At 26.5% G+C, this 5,385-nt stretch overlaps 1 pseudogene; it reads right to left on the bottom strand.

The window, feature by feature from the left end:
• Positions 1-4,490: 4,490 nt before the first annotated feature.
• On the bottom strand, positions 4,491-5,162 carry LOC124928614 (annotated as a pseudogene).
• Positions 5,163-5,385: the final 223 nt, after the last annotated feature.

Here is a 5,385-nt window from a genome sequence, read left to right on the forward strand (position 1 = left end):
ATTGCAAATGGTCTTGCAAGATAAGTTTGTAAATTAATTGTGAATATTTAAAATATATAATTGTTATGTATTATAAAATATGTACATTTGAAATTACTATATTTATTATTAAGATATATGAAACTATTGTAAAAATGTTGTAGAATATATGGCTAATTAAATCGGTAAAATATAAAAAGAAAAATTATTATATAAATTAATGAAATCAAGTTGAAATAATAATTTTAAATATTTCTAAGAAATATTCTTACCAACATAAATGTTAATACAATTTTTGTTAGAAAAAATAAATTAATTAATATTAAACAAGTCATTAATAAATAAGTCATTATTAAGCAAACTAGTATTTATCCTATGTATTTGCACGAGTAATAATATAAAAAAACCGTGAAAAAATTATTACGGTAAAAATGTGATAGCATTTTTAATTTTATTTTTAACCGTTTTAAATTTATGGGCGGGTTAACCCACAATTCGACTCAAGTGTCCATTTATTCTCACAATGCAGAACGATCTCTAAAACAATTGATACAGTTTGATTCTTCAACTCATTTAGTTTCACCTCTAGAGTCCATTTATTACCCATACTACAAGTGAAATAAAAAATGTAAAGACTATCATTAAAATACCCCAGACGAGACTTACTATATCCATATGAATTATGTCTCTTATCTTTATAAATATGATGGAACTCTTCCATTATTGCTTACTAATAATATTTAAATCTATAGCGCAGTGTCAAAAGAGAATTATGACCGATTAAAAACTATTGATGAACTACCGCGTTCATCAAATTTGGTGTTTGAATTTAAAATATAAAGTGTTATTAGCCTATTTGATTAAAAAGTTGTACAATTGTTTTGTTAGGTTGCAAGTTCGAACCATACCTATAGAATTTTTAATTTTATTTTTAACCGTTTTAAATTTATGAACGGGTCAACCCACAATACGACCTAAATATGAATTTACTCTTACATTAATATCCAAATTAACCACAGCTCTCGACCCGGCAATCCGAACACTTTAAAAATTAAGCATCATTATATATATATATATATATTAGTTAGTTAAAAATTTGAACTTTTATTGTTAAAATCTCTCGCGTAATCAAATTTGGTGTTAAATCTTAAATATAAAGTGTTGTTAGCCTAGTTGGTTAAAAGGTTCTACTTGTTTTGTTAGGTTACAAGTTCGAAACATACAAATAACATTTTTAATTTTATTTTTAACCGTTTTAAGTTTATGGGCTGGTCAACCACAATCCGACCCAAGTATCCATTTACTTTCAAATAATTATCCAAATTAACCATAGCTCTCGACCTAGCAATCCAGACACTTTAAAAATCAAGCATCATTATATATATATAGATTAGTTAGTTAAAAATTTGAACTTTTAGTGTTAAAATGTCTCGTGTTCAATAAATCTGGTGTTGAATCTTACATATAAAGTGTTGTTAGCCTAGTTGGTTAAAAGTTTGTACTTATTTGGTTAAGTTGCAAGTTCAAAACATACAAATAGCATTTTTAATTTTATTTTAACCGTTTTAAGTTTATGTGCGAGTCCACCCACACCCAAGTATCCATTTACTCTCAAATAAATATTCAAATTAACCACACCTCTTGACTCGGCAATCCGGATACTTTAAAAATTAAGTATATTTATAATGATTATTATAAAATAAATTATAAAATACAATATCATAAATAAAATCTGCAATGCAAATAATATTGTAATATATATTATAATATTAATAATATTTTTCAATAATATATATTGAAAGTTGAAACAAAATACTTCTATTTATAAATATATCTATAAAAGAGTGACAACATAAATTATAAAATTTGCAACTTAAGAATAACATATTTGAGTTGTGTAATACTAAATTAGTTCATAATTACTTATTTTAATACTTTTTTATTTGAAAAGAGCATTTTTGAAAACATCCTATTTTTGTAGTGTAATCTTGTACTAAGACAATCACAATTGAGAGATCTAATATTTGACTTAGAGTTGTTCATCATATTGTGATGTAATACTATTACGTTATTATCACCGAAAAATTAGTCGGCATTAAACACATATTCTTTTAGTATGTTTTAAACACTAAGTCTATACCTATTTTTTTAAAACACGATATACTCAAATTTCTTTATCAAAAAATTTATTAATAAATTATAATTTAAATATTTTATTTATTTATTTTATAACAAAAGAAGACGATCAATCCAGCAAGAAGAAAGTCAGATCCTGGACCGGGTATGGCTGTTGATAATTCAAGAGCAGCTTAATTTCAATCTTTGATCTCAAAACAACTCAGTCAGAAACAACAAATAAACAACAGTTTTCAAATAAAGAAACAACCAACCTATAATAGTTTTGGCTATCCATCTGTAAATCTCTCAAGTACACTCAGGAACAATCATAAGAAAAAAACAAACAGTTTATAATGTACTATTTGGGGGTGGGGTGTAAGTTAAGATATTACTTTAAGTTTTCTAACTTCAGCATCTTCTTCTTCTTGCTGCTTTTGAATAATAAGGCCATCTTGGGTTAAGTTTTCTAGCTTCAGCTTCAGCTTCTTCATCTTGATTTGAAAATTAAGTATATTTATAATGATTATTATAAAATAAATTATAAAATACAATATCATAAATAAAATCTGCAATGCAAATAATATTGTAATATATATTATAATATTAATAATATTTTTCAATAATATATATTGAAAGTTGAAACAAAATACTTCTATTTATAAATAGAGTAATGATAGGGGGAGCGAAAAATTTGTAGCGAATGGGTCAGCGAATTACGTGGAGCGCTGATTAGATTGTTGACTAGGTATATATTTATTTTTATCTTTTATCTTCATTAATAATTTTATCTCTCTTCTTATTACTTACATTTTCTCTCTATTTTAAATAAGACCGGTTAAATAAAACAAATTCAATTTTTATTATTAAAAAATAGTTAATAATTTATTTCTTTAATTTTTATTATTATAATTTTTTTTTAAATTATTATAAACACATTTTAATTATTTCATCTTGTGAAGAAATTGATTATAAAGGCTCGACAAAAGGTTTGATTTATTATGTTTTAGACAATTATTTTTAGTATTAAAACATAATAAATCAAACCTCTTAATTCATCTTGTGAAGAAATCGATTATAAAGGCTCGACAAAAGGTTTGATTTATTATGTTTTAGACAATTATTTTTAGTATTAAATTAAATTGTTTTTATTTTAAATTATATATTATTTCTAATTTATCTTATAGATATGAAGTTTTAGATGTCACTATGTTAACGATAGAAGACTCGTAAAAACTATTATTGCATAATGATTAAAGATAATTTATGGATTATATTATGGTGTTTGTTTTTGTAAAAGTAGATGTTATGTTACATTTTGGATCATGTTTTTTTGGTAAGTTTATTTTATTTATACTATTTAAATTATGGAATTTATTAATATAAAATAGTAAATTAACTCAAGTAAATGTTTTTAATTAAATATAACACAATTAACTATTATTTATTTTAATTTGAGTCATTTTTGTTATGGATTTTAATTTTTTAAAAAATAAAAGAAAATAAATTATTGAGAGAGAAATAATTAAAATGTGTTTATAATAATTTAAAAAAATTATAATAATAAAAATTAAAGAGATAAATTATTAATTATTTTTTAATAATAAAAATTGAATTTGTTTTATTAAACTAGTTTTATTTAAAATAAAGAGAGAAAGTGTAAATAATAAGAAGAGAGAGAAAATTATTAATGAAGATAAAAGATAAAAATAAATATATACCTAGTCAGCAATCTAATCAGCCTCCACGTCGTTCGCTGCCCCATTCGCTACAAATTTTTCGCTCCCCCTATCATTACTCTTATAAATATATCTATAAAAAGAGTGACAACATAAATTATAAAATTTGCAACTTAAGAATAACATATTTGATTTGTGTAATACTAAGTTAGTTCATAAGAACTTATTTTAATACTTTTTAAAGTTGAAAAAAGCATTTTTTAAAAAATCTTATTTTTTTTAGTGTAATCTTGTACTAAGACAACCTCAATTGAGAGATCTAATATTTGACTTAGAGTTGCCCATCATATTGTGATGTAATAATATTACGTTATTATCGGTCACCGAAAAATTGGTCGGCATTAAACACATATTTTTTTTAGTATGTTTTAAACACTGAGTCTGTATCTATTTTCTAAAATCTCCATCTACTCAAATTTCTTTATCCCAAAAAATTATTAATAAATTATAATTTAAATATTTTATTTATTTATTTTATAACAAAATAAGACAATCAATACAGCAAGAAGAAAGTCAGATCCTGGACCGGGTATGGCTGTTGATAATTCAAGAGCATCTTAATTTCAAACTTTGATCTCAAAACAACAAATAATCAACAGTTTTCAAATAAAGAAACAACCAACCTATAATAGTTTTGGCTATCCATCTGTAAATCTCTCAAGTGCACTCAGGAACAATCATAAGAAAAAACAAACAGTTTACTTCTTCTTCTTCTCGCTTCTTTTGAAGAATAAGGCCATCTTGGGTTGCAGCTGGGTCAACATCCCAACAGCATTCTGGCAGATCATCAGTCTTCTCTGCACCTCTAATTCGCCAACAAGGAACACAATGTGAGAATCACAACATTTCCTTTTTCAAAACCCTACAAATGGAACCCTTATCTGAGTTCCTCCCATTCACAGTCCTGTAACCATCTACTTTCACCAGTGGACTCATGCAAACCCCATCTTCTTCATTATAATCCATCATAATTTCCACCATCTCATATTGATGCCTAACTTCAGAGGGGGTCTCCCTGTTCCATTCCGATGACCAGTTCTTGTATATGGCCCATATATCTCCGCTCCTAGGATAAATTCTAAGGCATCCTCCCCGTGTTGTTTTTTCTCTGCTCAATACATGAGAAAAGATGTTCACTTCTTAAACCACATCAATGTTTGATGTCCTAAAATTTCCACAAGATTTCGTAAAGCCAGATTCTATCCAATTCACCGACCCAAACTCCGAAACAGTTTTAGAGTTCATGTAACTGATTGCAATTTTAAAAGGTGAGACTGAAATCACTTGACGAATCAGACAGTACAGACATGGCATACCATCTTCTTCGTCGTAGATTGCTTATATCTGCTTTGCCTTGAAGCATTCCTCAGACCTTTCATTGTCAAAGTTGTGAAAATCAGAGTCAGGAACCGTATTTCGCATTGATGTCCTCCTCCTCACCACTGATTGAAACTCCACTGTGCCAGAAATTGTGGCAGTGCTAGGCTGGTTAGAAACCACCACCTCTCATTCTCGGTTCGTTCACTGAGGTCAGACAATATATTTCATGCTT

Source organism: Impatiens glandulifera, chromosome 1, assembly GCF_907164915.1.
Source record: "Impatiens glandulifera chromosome 1, dImpGla2.1, whole genome shotgun sequence".
Taxonomy (NCBI): domain Eukaryota; kingdom Viridiplantae; phylum Streptophyta; class Magnoliopsida; order Ericales; family Balsaminaceae; genus Impatiens; species Impatiens glandulifera.